The sequence below is a fragment of the Neltuma alba genome, unplaced genomic scaffold, assembly GCF_004799145.2.
Source record: "Neltuma alba isolate B1F8T4 unplaced genomic scaffold, ASM479914v2 tig00012850_pilon, whole genome shotgun sequence".
In the NCBI taxonomy this organism is placed as follows: Eukaryota; Viridiplantae; Streptophyta; class Magnoliopsida; order Fabales; family Fabaceae; genus Neltuma; species Neltuma alba.
In genome coordinates, this window is record NW_021637236.1 from 1 (window position 1) to 23,241 (window position 23,241).

General features: G+C 31.5%; 1 pseudogene; it reads left to right on the forward strand.

The window, feature by feature from the left end:
- Nucleotides 1-12,578: 12,578 nt before the first annotated feature.
- LOC114731847 (GDSL esterase/lipase At1g28570-like) lies at nt 12,579-20,523 on the forward strand (annotated as a pseudogene).
- Nucleotides 20,524-23,241: the final 2,718 nt, after the last annotated feature.

A 23,241-nucleotide genomic window follows, 5' to 3' on the forward strand; every position in this document is an offset into this window, starting at 1 on the left:
TGGGAATCAAAGCTGATAGATTTGAGACAGCAAGATCGTGTGAGCAACAGGTAGATAGTCTCACTTAGGCTATTTCGGGAGAAATTCAAGGAAATTGTTAACCAAGTTAGGATATGTACAGCCCCAAACTTGAGGGAGAGTATGAGAAATAGGGAATTAATTTTGTACATGTTTAGTGTTAGTTGGGCTGGGTTGTATTGCTTGATACATGTAGGCCCTTTCTGTTAGTTAATTATTTTTATTCTTGTTTTCTTTCTTTATTTTGTTGTTTTAGTCTGGGCTTATAAATAGGTGCTGGACCTGGGTATTTTGTGTGTGAGTCCAATGGCAGTGTAATTGTCCATTTAGTAATGAGAATTCCCAGTTTTCCAATACGCTGCGTTTGACTACGGTGGAAGTCTTCAATAACATTGGTTCCTTTAAGATCTTCTTTTGGTTGAAGTGGTTATTAATTATTCTACACAACAATTAATGGCTTCTTCTCCTTCATCTTCTCCATTTCAGACTCTGCAACAACAAAGATAGTAGCTTTGATACTATATATAGCGAGGTTTTTATCATTCATGCCCAATTCTATAGGATGCCCTACGCCACCATCTTCAGCTTCCGTGATTCAATTACCGATACTGGAAACTTGTGTTCAGCTCCCCTCCACGACCACCGCAGTTCAGGCGCAGCTGTTCTCCTCCCTATGGCGAAACCTACTTTGGTCACCCCCCCCCCCCGGGGCAGCTTCTTCGATGGCTGTCTTATAATTGATTTCATCGCTAACGTTTAGATTTTGGACTTGATCATTCGTTCCATTCTCTTTACTATCCTTGCACTTCTGAGAATTAAAATATTGTCTATTTCAACTTTTTCCTAATATATATTCTCACATGAAATTGTTTTTGTTATGCAGCTGAGTCTTTAAGCATTCCATTATTGAAACCATATCTGGGAATTAAGAATGGCCAAGTAAGAAATTGGAACAAAGAGGAGGGAGTAATTTTGCTGTTTTTGGAGCAACGGCTTTGAGTGTAAGCTTCTTTGAAGAGAGAGGTATCCATACTGGCTATACCAATGATTCTCTCAAAAGATCAATTGGGTTGGTTCAAGGAATTGTTGCCTTCTCTTTGCAATTTTTCCTCAAGTAAGTTCCTAGTTTTACTTATCACTTCATTTATATTTGTTGAAGGATGTTTCGCATATCAATCAAGAACTTTCATTCACATACGTATAAAGCATGTTGCATTATGATATATTATCATGGGATCTTATTTCATGTAATTTTCTATATTTAAAAAGCACATTCCTTTCTGTATTTTTGTTTTATGAAAGTGCAGATTTTTTTTTAAACTTTATACTAGATTTTAGTTTGGTTCTTTAATTTTTTAAGTATTCTTTTAGTCTTGTAACTTAACATAATTAGTTTCAAATGATAATTTTGTGTCAATAATTGATTTTTTAAAACATAAACTTATACATGTAAGGGTTTTAGAAGATTAAAAAGACACTTTATAAAATTAAGAGATCAAAAACAAAATCTCATAATATATTGTTTTCTTTTTAATTTTCAACTGCCACCCCTAATTTGAAAAATATACGAATCATAATATAATTGGACGTTTATTAGTTAATGTGCGTCAAATTTCCCATGACATATTTGACACGGACGCTATGGGCACACAATATTGTTTAATCTTGCAGGCTGTAAGAAAGTGTTTGAGAAGTCACTTTTTTCTGGTGGGAGAAATTGGAGTCAATGACTTCAAAAGATGTTTGTTTGGGGGAAGAAGATTAGCTGAGATCAAAACTTACGTGCCTTATGTCGTTAATACAATCTCTTCAACAATAACGGTGAGATTTTTGAAAAGGTCATGCCATTATTTAATTTCAGCTGGACAATCTATACACACATGTATATACAAAATGAGAGCTCAATCTCAAAAATTAGGAGAAAATCTCTTGAATTTATAAACTTCACAACATTGGTAAGATTTTCCTATATGGGACTCATAACATCTCGCTATTAATATACGAGCTAGTTAGAATGTTTGTTTTTCTATAAAACCTTACTTCATCATCCAAAATTATAAATCTTTTCTCAAATTATCCGTATAAATCATATATGTGAAAAGGGTGTTTTCATCAATGGGATAATGATCAAAGGGGTATTTTAAAAAAATCACACATATTTATTACAAATAATTAACTTAATTAATTTTTTAATATTTGAACATTAGCTATTTAGCTCATATGTTCAAGACATGCATGGCAGAGAAATACTTTTCATCAAGGATTTAAGTTGTACTTTTGGTCGCAGGATTTGCTAGATGTAGGGGCTCAAACGCTCATTGTTCCTGGAAATTTACCACTAGGATGTGGTGCGGCATATTTAACAAAGTTTGAGAGCGACGATGAGAAGAAGACTATAATGAATATGGCCGCTTGATTTGGTTAAACAAGTTTATTGAATACTTCAGTAAGAGGTTTCAAGCTGAATTGAATCATCTTAAGGAGCTTCATCCTCATGCCAATATCATATATGCTGATTATTATAACGCTGCGTTGCCACTCTATCATTCTCCCACAAAATTTGGTAATATAACGATCCTTCTCAAATGTCAATACTACGATAATTTTTCACAATATAATGGCAGATTTGATTTTGTTATTATATAACATTCTGATTTGTGATAATCTTATAAAATTATATGCAACAGGTTTTATGGGTCTGAATGCTTGTACTTTGTGGAACTGGAGGAGCCTACAATGTAGATATTACAAAAATATGCGGAGTTGAAGGAGTGAAAGTTTGTGAAGATCCTTCAAAGTACATAAGCTGGGATGGTGTTCATTTGACAGGAGCAGCGAATAAACTGATCGCAAGATATTTGTTAAAAGGATCCTACGCTGCTACTAAATTTGATGATTTGTGCTTGAAGAATAAAGCCTTCCGAAGTTTTTAACAGCCTGAATTATACAAATAGGGGGAGGGAAGGGGTGAGCCAATGGCATTGTAGTTCAAGGCATGAAAGCCCTCCTATGAATGAGAGATCATGGATTTGATCTTGTTTGTAACTGGCTGTTAGTGCCTACCTTCAGTAAAAAGAAAAAAAAATTAATTTGAAACATATTTAACAAGTTAACTATCATTTTTTGATGTCGATAAATTGGTTAGAATGTCTTATACTTTCTCTGGTCTTCATTATAAGGGGTTGTCTGGAAGAAATTTTGATTCTTATTAAATAGAATCATTGAATTTTTTCCTAGCTTACCCGCAGTCACAAATTATTATTACCCATGTAACTAACTTTTCACTAGCTCCTCGAAATTCCTATAATGGTAAGTTTGGAAATTTTTGTTGGAGCATATTTAATGATATAACTATTATTACTTGATCTCTGTGAATTAGCTTGTTAACCCTTTATAATAAGTATATAAGGAAGTACTATGACTGGAGTATTCTAAAACTTTTGAAAATACCACGGAGCCATAGAAAATGAGAAGCAAAAACATGGTGAATTAAAAAAATAATTTAGTCGTTTAATTATTTTGAGAATTGTTTAATCATGAAGGAACACATAAATTTACACTTGCAATGGACGTTTCTCCTTAATCTCCTTTCTTCACAGTGGACCCTGCATATAGTGGCCGGCACTACAAAAAATTAACTTTCAGCGGCGACATGTATAAAAGTCGCCGCTAAAGTTTAAAAAGTCATTACCGTAGCAGCCGTGGTTGAAAACTTTTAGCGACGACTAAAAAGGTTGCCGTTGAAGTATCCTTCAGTGACGACTTTTAAAAGTTTCAGCGGCGACAAGAACATTGCCACTGAAAGACGCTTTTAGTGGCGACATTCTTGTCGCCGCTAAAAGACTTTTCAGCGGCAACAATTTGTCGCCGCCAAAGGGGATGTTCAACGGTGACTTTTTTGTCACCCCTGAAAGTAATGCCTAAGAAGAATTGGCTTTACCAACGCCATATCATCACCGCCGGCTGCCACATCATCATCCAAATATTTTCACCTTAAATGTGTCTTCTTCAAGGTTCGAACTCGTGACCACCTCCTTTCGTATCCAATCTTCTTGCCGCTGAGCCAGATTGAATTTATTTATTAATATTGTAAAATAAAATATATATTATTATATTATACTTTCAGCGGTGACATTATAAAGTCACCGCTAAAAATCAGACCTTTAGCAGCAACACTGATAGACTTTTAGCGGCAACAATAGAACGTTGCCGCTGAAAGTGAATCTAATGATTCTCAAAAGTATACTTTTAACGGCGACAAAAAAAAGACACCGCTGAAAGTCTTAGTTTCAACGGTGAACTTTCAGCGGCGACTAAAAAAGTCCACCTTCAGCGGCGACACTTTTGCTGCTGCCGAAAGTTGTCGCCTAAAGTCTTTTTTTTGTAGTGCGGGTTAGAAATCTTTTGGTATTGCAGTGTAATTTCAAAATCTTCTAATTCTTATTTGAAATAAAATCGCACACTGTGCAGGTTACGTGAAATGCTTCCATTTCTTAAAAGGCTGTTTTAACTTTGTAATTACTGATAGTGTATAAGCCTACTTAATTAAATAAAATAATTAAATGTGTAATGACCATAATCTTCTTGTAAACTTTATAATGAAACAGATATTAAATTCAAATTATTTGAGGATTGGAAAAGTCTCTCATATGGATTTTCTCGCTTTTCTCGTTGAATTCTTGAAGCGTGACCATGGGATTTCTTCACTGTTTTTGCTTCAAATCTTGATGTCAAGATTATTTTATTGTTCTTAATGTTGCTTTTGTTCTCTGTTACTGTTAACACCAATTGTTTGTGAGCAATCGTTTTGGTGCTGCTGGGATTTTGATATCCAAACCTCAGCCTTGTTATTGATTTTCTTGTGTTAGCTAGCAAGAAGCCGATGAAATGCCAGACAAAACCTTCTCTTTATTCTTCAATCCCTGGTTGCGAGGATGATGATGATATGAGCGGTGAGTGAAGATGATGACTACGATGTGGCATAATACATGGCATAATCACCTCAGCATAATTAGATTAACAACATTGACCATTAAAAAGCTCGTTGACATTGGTACGATTTTGCAACTTATGCGACACTCTCAAAAAACAAGAAATTTCTAATACCTACAGCTCTTTCGTAAAAATTTCTGAGAAAAAATTGACCTTTAATCTTAAATTTAATAGCAAAGATAATGTGGTCATGAAATTTATTTCTTTTATTTTTTTAGAGATGGGTTTTCGTCATTTAGAGTAATTTTATAAATCTGCCATCCTTAAACAATGAACATAAATGATTTCATAGAGATTAACATAGAGGGGCCAAAGATGAAAAACTACATAGATGGGTCAAAAATTGATTTTAACATTTTACAACAAAAACATTTTTAATTTAAAAAAGGAAAAATACCTTGTGGTATTGAAAAATGTATTTGTTAACAAATTTTATAAGTGCAATGAAAAATAACAACGAGATTGATTCTCGTTATTATTTTTAGGCCAAAATACACATAATTCCCTCAACTTTAGGTGAATTGCATAAAACCCCCTCAACTTCAAAAGGTTACACCCTCAACTTTCATATTGTGACTACAAGCCCTCTATTGTTAAAATGGCCGTTAAATGTGAATGCCATGTCAACTTATTAAAAATTATATAGCAAATGAGATGTAATTTTTATTATCTTATTTATTTATTTTAGGTTAGAGCCAAAAATTGTAGTAAACGGTATTTTTGCCGTTCAACATGATATTAATCCCTAGCACAACTCTCCCAAATTCATTAGTCGTCTTGCTCTAACAGCCTCCTACTACTTGCAAATCTTTTATACCATATCTACTCTATCAACGATGCTCACTTCATCTTCTAACCATGATCTTCATTTAAATTTATCCTCATGCATCCCATTCTATTATCTTCTTAATTAATCCTGGTAATGGTGTTCTTTTCTTTCTTTCTGTTTTTTTTTTTGATACAAGGGACAAGAAAATAGCACTAGTGCACTACTATGTTTTTAGAAGCTCTCTGATAAACTCCTGGATTGACTCCAAGCCAATGTTTTGGAATCCAACTCCATTGCTGAGAGCATTATAGTCATCGCGTCTGCCATTTGATTTTCCTGCAATCAGTATCGGTATTCTAACATTGATTTTCTAGCTTAAACGGCATCGTTTCAGAACAGATCCCTCATCATCTACATAATCTGGAGATTTTCGCACAAATGCATCATTTTCATGACAATTGCAGAAATAAGAATATTTTCCTATCAACTTCCTACAAAACAATGTTAATTGGAAAACCCAACATCATATTTTCTACAGCACTTTTGCAAAGAATCATCTTTAGGCCGAACTCATTCAACAAAAGCATTGGTAAGCACTCCCTTATATTTGGCTATTATTTGCAATTTGTTTTGTAGGTCCTTTGTGCTGTGGTTGAGCTTGATAATTTTTAACTTCACCAATGCTTTGATTGCTTTTGTGTTCTTATTGCTCTCACGGATCGTTTTTCTCTTGAATAAACTATAAAGAAGGCATAGTGATGTGTGTCTCTAAAATTTTAGGTAATGAATTATTTGCAGTCTTTTTTTTTTTACTGTGATGTTCTATTTTGAAAAATAATAATGTATCTTATCTATTATACAATTAAATAATTAAATAAATCCCATTAAAACTTTTTCATTGCCCTTGACTAACTTGGAAATCATGCCCTGTACCTTGTCCATATTTGATTGTACTCGGTAGAGAATTTGCATGATTTTCTGTCTATGTAAACAAGTGTAAGTGTGTGTGTGTGTGTCTGACACTTGAGCAATATAACTACACGAATCTAAAAAATTTCCAACAAGATGAGTGCATCTAGAATATTACAAATATAGTTAATCAAATAGTAAATATGCTAGACAAATGATGTTTATTAGATCAAATTAAGCATGTGATAATAGTGGTAAATGACGAAGAAAACAAGGAAAATTTTCATACAAGACTAGCCATTAACGCTCACAAGAGGGAATTTATGCCCACTTTTTTTTTAATTATATTGACTTATCTTTTGCTTCTTTATTTGATATGAGATTTTCTTTTAATATATATATATATTTTATTTATGTTTGGTTATTGGGATATTAAGAACAACTATGAAATGAATATGGTTAATTTACAAGAGGATCCAAACATGAGGAGGAACAAAGAGTTAGAGGGTACGAGTTAAACACCCAAACTAGAGGTTATTCTTGTTCAATGTGATCAATTTGTATTTGTTTAATTTGGTTGCTATAATTTTATTTCGTTACTTTTTCTTGTTTATTCTAAGAAATTAAATACAAGTCTTAAACCTGATTTTATGCATAACAAATAATGAAGGCATGGAGTAACAGTAACATATTCATACCTTATGTTCAAGTAGATGATGCATTTTGCACTGTGAACATCTACACGTCTTTCAGGTCCTTAAATAATTTCACTTTCATTCTTGATAAGAATGGAGTCTTCATTATGAATCTTAGCACCATCATCTAGTACATTGACTCTTGTTTTCAATTGTGGTAGAACATAACTCATAGTTCTTTATTGTTTTGCACCCATTTTTGTTTATAACCAGAAGACGTGATCTCATAAAATATTATTTTCTCATCTCTATATCTGAATATTGAGTCTGATATTATTATATAATTATATAAATAAACATACCAATCGATTGAGGATTGCAACTGATATAATCACATTTCAATTAGATTTTGTCACAACAAAATATACAAGCAATTTAGGCTAGCAACTAATATCCCATATGTCGATTGTCAATAATATCAGTCAAATGAACAAGTGATAGACAAGTGCGCATTAGACATCATTAACAACCCCAAGGTGAATTCATTCGTTTAAGTTATGTAAACACTAAATATAAAAGTGTCAACAATGCACAGGACAAGTTTAATAAGTTCGAACTAAATTTCTCTACATTGTTAATTAGCAGCGGACACCACTATCAATTTTCTTCAAATCTGAGCATCTCATCTCTCTCTTTTTTGGTTGCTTCACCCTCTGTTAAAAAAAGTGCACAATAGTAGTTCCTATCTTTCACTTCGATGCAAGGCGCCCTCTCGCATTTGTTGAAATACAAGTTCTAAATTTAAACGAATAATGTGATGAAGATAGGAAAAATAATGATGAATTTTGGAATGAGAAAGAAGATCAGAAAATTTGAGGAACAGTGCCAACAAGGAGGCGGACTTGCAAGACAAAAGAGAAGATAATGCAATCATTAAACAAAAAAGTTCAAAATTGGGGGAAAAAATTCCGGAAGGAAAAAGGTAATGAAGATGATTTTTGAAACAATAAAGACGGTTAGAGAATGGATCAAAGGTTGGGAAGGGAGAGGACTTACCAGTTTGCAGAATTAGGAGAGGTTGAGAAAGGGAGACAATGATGGATCTAAACACCAAGGATTATTATAGGTTAAATCACTAAAATGCCCTCTTTTATAATTATGAGTTTTAACTCAAAATAAATAAAAATAATAATAAAAACTACATGTCATTTGACACATAAATTTTAATAAGCTGACATGTCATTCACTCTGTTAGATTTAAGGCTATTTTAACGGTAGGAACCTCATGGTCACAATCTGAAAGTTGAGGGTGTAGAATTTAAACTTTTAAAGTTGAGGGGATTTTATGCTACTTACCCAAAGTTGAGGGTGTGTATTTTGGCCTTATTTTTAAAACCTCATATTCGTCTCGTAAAATTCAAAGGGTTAATAAAGAATCTGGTTAAAAAATTTAATAAAAATGAAAAAAAATAAATCAATTTTTTTTATCTATTACGTAAAGTTTTCCAATAACACATAGTCATATATCCTTTCATTTTTTTCATATAAATTTATAATTAAATATTACATCTTTGGTTCTCAATATAAAATCTATTAACTAATTTGATTAGATTAAAAATTTAAGTAAGTTAATTAATTATAAGAAATATAACATGTTTTTTTCTAAAACACCATAATCATCTTCTTTAATATTCTCCCTCCCTCTTTTATTTGATTATGGTTGAGAGAATATCTAAAGTGATAATTTAAGAAAAACTGATAAATATGAAAAATAAGTTTTATATTTAGAATTAAAATTAGCTCAATAATTAGATCCTATATTAAGGACGGAAAGAATATTAAATATTATTATAAATTTAACACAATGAATATAAACTGTATGAGAGCGCAGTTACTGTTATGTACTTTTGATAACGAGGTGAAGGCACATGGCTTGCTCCCATAGACTGATGAGTGATCAGTGGCCTTTGTCCTTTCTAACGGCTCGTTGTGATTCATCTCCTACAGTTAGGTCTCTCTTTTTCTTAAGCGGACGCAAGTATTTTTTTTATTAAAAATAATTTGTTTGTATTAAATATACATATATCTTTTAATAATAATTTAAATTTTGATTCACTACGTTTATAAAAACTAGTCCGCTGTAACTCAAACTAGCGCGCCAGGCTCAATTCCCCTGGCAATCTCCAACAGCAGAGGACTGAACCACTACTCCTATTGTTATCATTATTATATTACTGCCAGTCATTCTCACTCCCACAGGACGCACCTACACATCTATGTTCAGTTTTATGCTCCGTTGGTATGGGATGAGAAGTCGAGACGAAGGAAAATAGAAGGAGAGTAAGGAAAAAAGAAAGAGAAAAATATAAAAATATAAAAATATAAATATAAAAATATATCAAATTTAAAATCAAATTAAATATCAAAATAAAAAATATATTAATATTATTATCATCAAATAATTTAAAGTCAAATTATTTGATAAAAGTATGTATTCGTTACTATATTTCAAAACAACAATGTTAATCTTCAAGGCGGAAAAAATGAATAATTTTTTGAAATTATATATAATAAAAATAAATAAATTATAGATCATTTTTCATTATTAATATATGCTAAAAATATATATAAAAACCAAAGATAGACGACAAGAAAAGGAAATGAGTTTCTCTTTATTTTTTCTTCCATCCAAACAAAAAAATTCACTTTTCTTTTTATTTTTCTTCCCACTCTGCTTTCGTTACTCATTTTCCCTCCGTAAAAACAAAAAGAGATTTCATATATGGATATTACCGAAAATTTGTATTTGTGCTCCTAATTAACCAATCCCACCGCACGAATGCTTCTGCCCTCCCTACAGCAAATTCTAATATATATATTATTTGTTCATTAGTATAAAATGTAGTTTATAGTTTGATTTAAAATACAAATTAAATTTTATATTAAAGGTTGGAAGTAATATGTATATTTAATAAAAGTCATGTTTTTCAATTATTTTACATATAAACTTATTTTCTTGTAAAAATCTATAGGAACATTAATTTCATTATATTAACTGACTTAATTTTAATTTACAAAAGTCAACTAAAATAAAAGGCATTTTCAACAACGGTGATCCAAATACACTACACATAGGCAATCTTTAGCTGTCAACTTTTGGGGTCCTAATTGGGAAAATCACTAACAGGTCCCACAGAAGGCAATTTATTACTTTGAGGTCCCACAAAATGTCAAAATCACTGACAAGTCCCAAGGGACCTCAGAGTAATATTTTGTTTTGTAAAATGACATTACTGCCCCTCATATTCCAGATTCACATTTGCTCTGTCATTACGATTTACAACCTCAACAGCGACTATTAACACCTAATGAGAGGGCGTTAACAACCCTAACAGTATCCGTTAACAACTTACTTTATAGATTATATAACCTCTACATAAGAGTAAATTATAACCAAATAATATAATACACAACTTTAACACTAAAATGGGAAGCTTTTTGATATCATTAAGAATTTTAACTAGATCCAATAGGATTATAGTAATATTTTAATGCGAATATCCATTTACAATCTCAACAGCGATTATTAACAACCGAATGAGAGGACATTAACAACCTAAGCAGTAGCCGTTAACAACTTACTTTATAGAATTATATAACCTTCGCATAAGAGTAAATTATAACCAAATAGTATAATACAACAACTTTAATACTAAAATGGGAAGCTTTTTGATATCATTAAGAATTTTAACTAAACCCAATAGGATTATAGCAACATTTTAATGCGAAGATCCATTTACAACCTCAATGGTGAGTATTATAACCCAAAGAGAGCTGTTGACAATCTAGGCAGTATCTATTAACAATTGACTTTATAGGATAATATAACCTCTAACAACTATATAAGATTAACTTTAAGACTATTTAGTTATAGTTTAGTTAGTTATAGTTAGAAGTTATATTATCCGATAAAGTTAGTTATTAACAGACACTGCTAAGGTTGTTAACAATTCTCCTTAGGTTATTAATACTTACTGTTGAGGTTGTAAATGGATTTTCGCATTAAAATGTTGCTATAATCCTATTGGGTTTGGTTAAAATTCTTAATAATATCAAAAAGCTTCCCATTTTAGTGTTAAAGTTGTTGTATTATACTATTTGGTTATAATTTACTCTTACGCGGAGGTTATATAATTCTATAGAGTAAGTTGTTAACGGATACTGCTTAGGTTGTTAATGCCTTCTCATTAAGTTGTTAATAGTCGCTATTGAGGTTGTAAATGGATCTTCGCATTAAAATATTACTATAATCCTATTGGATTTAGTTAAAATTCTTAATGATATCAAAAGCTTCCCATTTTAGTGTTAAAGTTGTTGTATTATACTATTTGGTTATAATTTACTCTTATGCCGAGGTTATATAATTCTATAAAGTAAGTTGTTAACGGCTATTGCTTATGTTGTTAATGCCCTCTCATTCGGTTGTTAATATTCGCTGTTGAGATTGTAAATGGATATTCGCATTAAAATATTACTATAATCCTATTGAATCTAGTTAAAATTCTTAATGATATCAAAAAGCTTCCCATTTTAGTGTTAAAGTTGTTGTATTATATTATTTGGTTATAATTTACTCTTATGTAGAGGTTATATAATTCTATAAAGTAAGTTGTTAACGGATACTGCTAGGGTTGTTAACGCCCTCTCATTAGGTTGTTAATAGTCGCTGCTGAGGTTGTAAATCGTAATGACAGAGCAAATGTGAATCTGGAATATGAGGGGCAGTAATGTCATTTTACAAAACGAAAATATTACTCTGAGGTCCCTTGGGACCTGTCAGTGATTTTGACATTTCGTGAGACCTCAGAGTAATAAATTGCTTTCTGTGGGACCTATTAGTGATTTTCCCGTCCTAATTTGTAAACGTGTCAGGTTTTTTAATAAAAATCTCCCACTCAGAAAAGCAACTTAGCTGTCATTCAATTTTTTGGAATGACATTTCTATTGGTCGTACCAGCTCAAACCCATGGCCATAAGTTTCAGCCGAAGCAAGTTTTTTTTTTTGATAGAGTCTGCCGAAGCAAGTTATCATTCAATTATTTCAGGGTTGTTTAATTTTGGAAACTACACGATTTCAATGCCTTATGATTATGAATTTTAAAAAAAAAAATCTTTTTTATTTGTCGGGGTAAAATTGTTCCCTTAAAATCTGCTTTTGGTCGCAGTGGACATTAACTATTCCTACCTTATCATTAATGGCTTCTTCTCCGTCTTCTTCTCCACTTTGGACTCTGCAACAACAAAAGAAAGTAGCCCTAATACTATATACAGCGACGCTTTCATCATTCATTGCCAATTCTGCAGGGTGCCCCTACACCACCATCTTCAGCTTCGGCGATTCAATTACCGATACCGGAAACCTGTGTTTCAGCTTCCCACTCAGGCGCAGCTGCTCTCCTCCCTACGGAGCATCCTACTTCGGCCACCCCACCGGAAGATCCTCCGATGGCCGTCTTATCATTGACTTCATCGGTATTTTGGACTTGATCGTTCATTTTATATATACGTTTACTACTTTAACTTACTATCCTCTCACTTGTGAGACTACAAACATTATCTATTTCAACTATTTTTTTCCCCTTAATATGTGCTCTTACATCGAAATTGTTCTTGCTATGCAGCTGAGTCATTAAGTATTCCATTAGTGAAACCATATGAGAGAATTAAGAATGGTGAAGCAAGAAATTGGAAGAAAGAGGAGGGAGTGAATTTGCTGTTTCTGGAGCAACTGCGTTGAATGCAGGTTTCTTTGAAGAGATAGGTATTCATTATGGCTTTACCAATGATTCTCTCAGAGTTCAATTGGGATGGTTCAAGGAATTGTTGCCTTCTATCTGCAATTCTTCCTCAAGTAAGTTCCTAATTTTTCATTCACATATATGTATATAAAGCATGTAATTTACTAATTTCCCTGTAATCTGTATATGGATAAAGAATGGAATAGCCAGTTAAATACACGATGAGATGGTTTGAATGCTCATCGTTATGGTGAGAATTTTCACCAACCAAAAACAATTGCAACTGTTCATATTTAAAATTTTTAAGTGATGATTTTTAAATAATAATTTTTTAAAAAAAACTAATAATTAAGAGATTATTATTATTATTATTTTAAAATCTATATTCACTAAAATATTTTTTTTTTCAAAAAGTAGAAATAAAGAAAACATAAATTCGGTGCTCATCACAACTCAATTCCGATGGAGATCAGAGTGTCCTCTTTACTTATAAAGCACATTTTTTTCTATAATTTTTTTTGGCAAAAGTGCACCTGTGATCACTCTACAAAAAGATTTAGTTTAGTTATTTAATTTTATAATATATTCTTTCAGTACTTTAACCTTAATAGGGTTGGTTTCAAAAAAAAGATTTCGTACTAACTATTATTTTTAAAAAAAATTAAGCTTATATGTCAGTATTTATGAATATTTTATCAATATTTAAAATTTTAATGTTAATTTTTTTTAGTGAAACTAAAATTAATGTCAGAAAACTAAATTGACATCTTATAAAATTAAGGAGAAAAAAAAATCTTGCGCTGACAAATGAGTACTTTTGTCTTTTTCCTTTTAATCTTCAATTGTCACCTCTAATATAAAAATCTTTTATACAAATTATAATTAAATTTCTTTTGCCAAAATTATAATTTAATTGGAAGTTTAGTTAATGTGGGTCAAATTTCCCCTGACATATTATCTGACACGGGCACTATGGGACACACAACACGTTTTAATCGTGCAGGCTGCAAGACAGTGTTTGAGAAGTCACTATTTCTGGTGGGAGAAATTGGAGTCAATGACTTCAAAACGTGTTTTTTTGAGGGAAGAAGATTAGCAGAGATCAAAACTTACGTGCCTCATGTGATTAATATGATCTCTTCAACAGTAACTGTAAGATTTTTGAATAAGCTATGCAATTGTTTCAGCTTACATAACACACACATACGTATATCTGTTTGAGTATGTATTGTATCTTACTTTTTTTTTTTTGGTCTTGAGTATAAGATTTAATTGAGGTATTTACTTTAATCTTAAATACTACCTTTAGTCTTTAATATAAGAACTAAATAAATAATTTGAAAAAATTATAAAAATTAGTTAAGTCGGTTAATTATAACAAATATGTGTTGATTTTATAAATTATCTTATTTAATTATATGCATTGAAACTATTTTCTGATGGAAACCCTTACAATTAATAAGGATATTTTAGATAGAACATTACAAATTTTTGAGGGGTTAAAGTGGATTAAAATTTTATATTTGGAATCAAATTTAATTTCTAACTTACTCTTATATTAAGGAAAAAAGGTAGCATAAGACTTTAATACACAATTTGTCTTTCAAATTCATAATTTTGTTTTTCAAACTATCCCCATGGGTTGTGTATAATAAAAAGGGGTTTTTAGAAAAATCAACACACATTTATAATAGTTAACTAAATTAACAAATTTTATTAATGCCCACAAATTAAGGAATTCAACATATTTTTGGCCGCAGGATTTGACAGATGTAGGGGCTCAAACGCTCATCGTTCCTGGAATTTTACCACTAGGATGTGGTGCAATCTATTTAACAAGGTTTGAGAGCAACAATGAGAAGGACTATGATGAATATGGTTGCTTGATATGGTTAAACAAGTTCATTGAATACTTCAATAAGAGGCTTCAGGCTGAATTAAATCAACTCAAAGAGCTTCATCCTCATGCCAATATCATATATGCTGATTATTATAACGCCGCATTACCACTCTATCATTCTCCCAAAAATTTGGTAATAATATTGATTCTTCTCAAATCTCAATGACAAATTGATCTGTGCTATTATAACTCTCTGATTTGTGATAATGTTATGAAATTATATATTACAGGTTTTATGGGTCTGAAAGCTTGTTGTGGAAATGGGGGGGCCTACAATGTAGATTTTACAAAATTATGTGGAGATGAAGGAGTGAAAGTTTGTGATGATCCTTCAAAGTACATAAGCTGGGATGGTATTCATTTGACAGAAGCTGCATATCGATTGATCGCAGGAGATTTATTAAAAGGATCCGATGCTGCCTCTAAATTTGATGATTTGTGCTTGAAGAAGAAAGCCTTTGAAAGTTTTAACAGCCTTTGAAAGTTTTCTACGTTTATGCAGAATCAAACTCGAGATTGCGCACTTCAGTGACCAAAGTCCCTTCTGGATATGAGTTTAATTAGATACTTGTTTTTTTTTTTTTCAAAAAAGAGATAATTGACCTGTTCACTCCACAAAAATGAATTAATATTTTTTGGTGATATCATAAAAATAGAAAGTTTGGTCAAAAAATTAAAAATAAAATAGAAAGCTATTTATTATACTCACCCCGCCCTTTGATGTCAAGGGCACTTGTGGAGGTGTCTTGGAGATTCAAAAAACAACAATACTCACATCAAGTTTTTCACATCCATTATATCAATTTTTCAGTCATGACCATGTCTCTTATTTTTAAAATATTAATTTTTAATTAATAGCATTTAATTATAAATTTATATGAAATAAAAAAAATAACATATGGACGTGTACGGTTGAAAATTGACATAATAGATATAAAAAAAATTAACCTAAATTTTTCCAAATATAAATTATTTTTTGGGTTACCCGTTATTACATTTTCCATCAATCACCATAGGAAAGGAAAAAAAAAAAAGAATTTATAGTGTGGAATCTCAACCATTAGTTAGTAAAAGTCAAATATGAGAAAGCACAATACTTATATTAAATTTTTTATATGTATTATGTCAAATTTTTTAATCACATGTATGGTCATGTGTCTTATTTTTAAAATATTAGTATTTAATTAAAAATTTACTCCAAAGAAAAAACAATACATGACCTTGTGTGTTTGAAAAACTTGATATAATTATAAGAAACTTAACATAAATATAAATTACAATCAATAAATTAGCTTAACAAACTTTAAGTAATTTTATTGGTTTTTCTGAAAAAGATATTTGTAGCTTATATTCCAAATGGGAGAAAATATTACAAAACTAAGCATAAAATTTGGGGGGGGGGGACATAAATTACAAACAATAAAAGTAAAAAAGGGATTCAAGATTAAAAAAAAAGAAATAATTACGTTTTACAATCAATAAAAAGTAAAGAGAAAAAGAAAATCATAAACAATTATTTCCTTTTAAAGTAAGGGACACCCTCTTGTAACTTTTTTTTTTTTGGGTCAGACGCACCCTCTTGTACTTCAAAAGAATGCAATACGTATGTCGCACAAGATGGAATAAAAAACTAAAAAAAAACACTAAAAAAAGAACTAAAGAAAACAAATGAGCGAGCAAGTTGGTGGCGTATCATATCATCTTTCATTATTGGGTTGGGGATGACCTGTCAAATCAATACCTAACATTTGTTCATTGAAACGTGCTTTTGATGGGCTCTTCACTTCTTCAGGTGAGAGGTGCTCGTCTCTCTCTCTCTATTAAAGAGAGGATGAAATCTGGAGCAAGGTTTGGAGACATTTGCCCATGTGTTTGCGTTCACTAAAGGATAAATAGGCGACGAACATAATTTTGCACAGAACACTTTAAAAAGGCCATTTTGCTACCACTAATTTAAACATTTTTTTTTTGAAAATAAGATTTTCAATGACGACTGAAAATCCTTAAAAGGAAGCTATGACTATGACTTTCAATCCTGAAAGTCTTTTAAGAGGAGATTTTCAGAAGCAATATTCATGATCGCTGCTCAAAATCTCACTTTTTATAGTGACTAAAAATATATATATAATGACTAAATGTCTTTGGCAAAAAGACTAGTAACTCTCAACAGTCTTTAAAATCGTAAGTCTCACTTTTAATATAATGACTAAATGTCTTTGGCAAAAAGACTAGTAACTCTCAACAGTCTTTAAAATCGTAAGTCTCACTTTTAACTATTCTAAAAAAGAGGTTCGCAACGACAACTTATAAATCCTTAGCAAGTCTGAGGTCTTTTAGATTCATTCCGGATAAAAAGTTTTCATGAAGATTTTTAACGTTGTAGTAAAAATTAACTTTTAATGACGATTTTTTTGTCCTTACTAAAAATTGTTGCTGAATATCCTTTTTTCCAAAGTTTCATCAAGCGTTTTCGTACTAGATGTTGAAAATTTTTGTTGTTGACTGAAATATTTTTAAAGGAAGTGGAAATAAGATAAAATTATAAAATCAATATTCGTGAGAACTATCCAAGCTGTATGCATTATCCATGTAAGTAATGCTTACAACAAGAAAAAAGAGGGGAAAACAAAATAACTTACTTATGGAAGAGTTACAAAGTGAAGGGGATAATTCTTTAAACCAACCCAATTGACTTGTGAGACAATCATTGGTTGGACAATTGTGTGGATACCCTTATCGTCGGGGGCAAAAAATAAAATAAAATAAAATCCAAGGGGTTGCAATTATTGAACGGAATAACTAAATCAGATTCTTAATATTACCTCTCATTATTTAATATAAGAATTAGTTTGACATTCAATTTATTTTTAAATACAAAATTCCAATCTATTTTGTCTCTCTTATTTATCTACTTTTTTAAAATAGTTCTTGTAATAGTTGCACATATTAAATGTTTCATTAAATAGTAGTTCTAGCTAATACATATTATTAGGAAGGATATTTTAGAAAAGACAATATCTATTTATTATAAATAACTAACATAACTAATTTCTTTAATATACTCAAATTAATTAACTAGCTCTAATATTAAAAATCAGAAATAATAATCGTCTTATTAGCTCCCATTTTCTTTACTCCAGTGGGACTTCTAAAAATATAACTTTTAAAATTAAGGAATCAAATTAAAACCTTGTATAAAGTTAATGGACTACAAATATCTTTTAGTTTTATTTATAGTGTTATCTTTGAATCATCCTTTTTTTTTTCAGTTTTTAATGAATGCAATTGATATTTAAAATTCTTAAGTGATTATTTTTAAATAATAAAATTATTTTTTGAAAATCTAATAATTAATAGATTATTATTATTTTAAATACCTAAATTTGGTGCTCATTACAACTCAATTCCGATAGAGAGTGTTCTCTTTGCGTATAAAGCACTTTTTTTCTATAATTTTCTTTTTTGGCAAAAGTGCACCTGTGATAACTTTACATAAACATTTAGTTTAATTATTTAATTTTATAATATATTCTTTCCGTACTTTAAACTTAATAGGGTTGGTCTCAAAATGAAGATTTCGTACTGATTATTATTTTTTTTTAAAAAAATAAAGCTTATATGTCAGTATTTATGAATATTTTATCAATATTTAAAATTTTAATGTTAATATTTTTTTCTTGTCAAACTAATATTAATGTCAGAAAACTAAAACGACCTCTGGTCAAACTTTTGTCTTTTTTCTTTTAATATTCAATGGTCACCTCTAATATAAAAAATCTTTTATGAAAATCATAATTTAATTGGAAGTTTAGTTAATGTGGGTCAAATTTCCCCTGACATATTATCTGACACGAACACAATGGGACACACCAATACGGTTTAATCTTGCAGGCTGTAAGACGTATGTGTGTGTTTGAGAAGCCGCCATTTCTGGTGGGAGAAATTGGAGACAATGACCTCAAAACATGTTTTTTTGAGGGAAGAAGATTAGCAGAGATCAAAACTTACGTGCCTCATGTGATTAATACAATCTCTTCAACAATAACTGTAAGATTTTTGAATAAGCTATGCAATTATTTCAGCTACCATAACACACACATACGTATATCGATCTGTTTGGGTATGTATTGTATATTACTTTTTTTTTTTTTTGACTTGAGTATAGGATTTAATTGAGGTATTTACTTTAATCTTAATATTATTCTTAGTCTTTAATATAAGAGTTAAATAACTAATTTAGAAAAATTAAAAAAATTAGTTAAATCGATTAACTATAACAAAAATGTGTTATTTTTTCTAAATTAACCTATTTAATTATGTATATTGTGGAACTATTTTCTGATGGAAACCTTTACAATCAATAAAGATATTCTAGATAAAACATTATAAATATTTTTTGAATGATAAACATTATAAATTTTTGGGGATTAAAGTGGATTGAGATTTTATATTTGGGACCAAATTCAATTCTTAACTTACTCTTATATTAAGGATTAAAAGTAACATAAAACTTTAATACACTTTGTCTTTCAAATTCATAATTTCTTTTTTCAAACTATCCCCATTGGTTGTGTAGATAAAGGGGAATTTTTTTAAGGACTAGATGGGGTAATACTTTTCATTAAGGAATTCAATCATATTTTTGGTCGCAGGATTTGACAGATGTAGGGGCTCAAACCCTCATCGTGTTGTGATATTTGTGTATGTGTGTCAAAGAAAAGGCATCACATTAAGTTGAGCGTGTTCCTAAAAGAATTGAAAACTCTTTTAAAAAAAACTTCAAATTGTTAAATTCTAATCAAATTGTTTCAGTCATCCCAAAGCTTTAAGACTCTATTTCTATACGGTTTTCTAGTCATAATATCTTAACCCAATGGTTTCAAAATTGCAAAACGGTCAAATCATAAACTTTAATGCATTATAAAACTTGCAACGGATGTCCATGGGAAGGGATATAATTCCACCGTTTCAACCATGTATCATCAATTCTTTTATTCGGTTTTAATTTTTGAATTCATGGGAAAAACGTACCATTGAATATCATGCTCTATGCCATTAAGGGTGCCAACGTTCATTTTGTTTGGAGCTTAGATAAGGGGCTTTAGCCAAGGTGCAAAGGACACACAGCTCTAGAGTTTTCGAGCTCCTTTCTTCCCCCTCTTGTGTGCTCTCTTACTTGCTGAGTTTACTACTATTTTCTGCTGTCCTGCTCACCCTGTTTTACAGGAAGAATCCGTTTAATCATGGGGAGTGCCGCATCCTTATCTACTGGTGGTTGCGGAATAGCTCTTAAGAACAGCATCCTTAGGACGTGACTCGGATTAACTATTTATTTTGCAGGTGCTGCCGCCAACAATCTTAAGAGCTATTCCCATCATGGAACTACCCCACAACACTGCTACTCAGAATGACCATGATGCTGCCTCAGTTACTGTTGTTCCAACAGCAGTTCCTATTCCTAGGCCGTTCCTTGACACTTCAAAAATAGAGACATTTGATTGAAGGAATTTCAGGTGGTGGTAGGAGCGAGTTTACTCTGTCCTTGACATGCATGGAGTAGCTGCTGCTCTTACTCATTCTGAACCAACCCCAGATGCTGATCAGGCCCAAAAAGATATCTGGACACATGCTAATAAGGTTTGCAGACACACTCTTATTAGCACTTTATCTAACGATCTGTTTGATGTGTACTGTGCCTATAAGGAAGCACACAAAATATGGGAATCTCTTATCCTCAAGTACACTGCTGAGGATGCTGGGAAGTAGAAATTTGTAGTGGGGAATTTCTACAAATGGGAGATGACTGAAGAGAAAGATATCAAGCTTCAAATCAACGAGTATCACAAATTGCTGGAGGAGCTTCGTGTTGAGAAGATTAACTTACCAAATGAGTTCGTAGCAGGCATGCGGATCGAAAAGCTACTGGAGACATGGAGTGATTACAAACAACAATTAAAGCACAAACAGAAGCAGTTGTCCCTGTCAGATCTAATTACACACATAATAATTGAAGACACAAATAGAAAGGCTATACAAGCTGCGAAAGGAAAGGAAATAGCTGCCAAAGCAAACCTGGTGGAATCGAAACCGCGCTCTAAGAGGTATGATCCTAAAAACAAAAATAATAAAAATAAGAAATCTGATTACAAATCCAAGGACCTAACCCCAAATTCAAAAAGAAAGGCAATTGTTTTGTCTATGGAAAGCCAGGGCTATATGCGGTGCAATGCAGGAAAAGGGCTACTCAAAAGGGTGATAATCCTCCTAAGCCAAATGTGAATTTGGTTGAAGGAGATGATGGCAGTGATGATGAAGTCATAGCTGTAATGGTCTCTCAAGCCCTCATTGTGACTGATGTGAAGAAATGGGTAGTGGATTCAGGAGCCACTAAGCACATTTGTGCAAATAGAGAGATGTTTACCTCCTTTGAATAAGGGAAAGACCACATCTACCTTGCCAACTCTCGAACTGCTAAGGTTCAGGGAAAAGGAAAAGTGATACTGAAACTCACATCAGGAAAGACCTTGGCACTGAATGATATTCTGTATGTCCCTGATGTTAGGCCAAACTTAGTCTCTATGGCGCTGCTTGGGAAAGCTAGGGTTAGAGTGTCGTTTGAGTCTAACAAGGTTGTCATGACTAAGAACAATATTCTCATTGGGAAGGGATATTGTAATCAGGGTCTGTTTGTTTTAAGTGTTGCTAAAATTAATGAAAATGCATCTTCTTTTGCTTACTTGATTGATTCTTTTGACATATGGCATGCTAGATTAGGACATGCTCATAAATCATATATAAAGAGATTGCAAAATCTTGGGTTAATTCATGGAATTAAAAGTAATGATTTTAACAAATGTGAAGTTTGTGCAGAGACTAAATGAACTAAGAAGCCACATTTTTCTATTCAGAGAGAAACTGAATTGTTATCTTTAATTCATACTGATTTAGGGGATTTAAAACAAGTTCAAACTAGAGGAGGCAAAAGATATTATATCACTTTTATTGATGATTTTTCAAGATATACTAAAGTATATTTATTGAGAAATAAAGATGAAGCTTTTGAAATGTTTCTTTTGTATAAAGCAGAAGTAGAAAATCAATTGAATAAAAAAATTAAACGAGTTAGGTCAGATAGAGGAGGAGAATATTTACTATTAAATTATTTTTGTGAAAAAGAGGGTATAATCCATGAAGTAACTCCTCCTTATTCGCCTGAATCTAATGGTATAGCAGAAAGGAAAAATAGAACTTTAAAAGAAATGATGAATGCTCTACTTGTGAGTTCTGCTGCACCTGATAACTTGTGGGTTGAAGCTTTGTTGTCTGTTTGTTTTTTACAAAATAGAATACCCCATAGAAAAACTAAAAAGACACCATATGAATTATGGAAAGGATTTGTACCTAACCTCAAATATTTAACAGTGTGGGGGTGTCTTGCAAAAGTTTTATTACCTGATTCTAAAAGGAGAAAGATTGGTTCTAAAACTTCTGATTGCATGTTTATTGGTTACACTCAAAAAAGTGCTGCTTATCGTTTTCTAGTTTTGAAAAGTGATATTTTGGATCCTAATACGATTGTTGAAACAAAAGATGCAGAATTTTTCGAACATATGTTTCCATTGAAAGTTGAGCGTGTTCTTAAAAGAATTGAAAACTCTTTTGAAAAAACTTCAAACGATGGTTTGAGTGAGAATTTAAGGAGAAGTAAAAGACAAAGAAAAGAAACATCTTTTGGAGATGATTTTTATACTTATTTGGTACAAGGTGATCTGAAAAATTTTCATGAAGTTATTTCTTCAAATTTTCTATTTTGGAAAGAAGCTATTAAAGCTGAAATAGATTCTTTAAATCAAAATAAAACATGGGTTTTGGTTGACTTTCCTCCAGGAGCAAAACCTATTGGGTGCAAATGGGTTTTTAGAAAAAAATATTTTCCAGATGGATCAATTGATAAATATAAAGCTAGATTGGTAGCCAAAGGTTTTACTCAAAAAGAAAACGTTGACTACTTCGATACATTTTCTCCCGTGACTAGAATTTCTTCTGTCAGAATCCTGATTTCTTTAGCTTCGATCCACAAGCTTTTTATTCAACAAATGTATGTTAAAACAGCCTTTTTAAATGGTGATTTAAAAGAAGAAATTTACATGACCCAACCTGAGGGGTGTATAGTTCCTGGGCAAGAAAACAAAGTTTTACAAGAGGGATCCGTTTAATCTT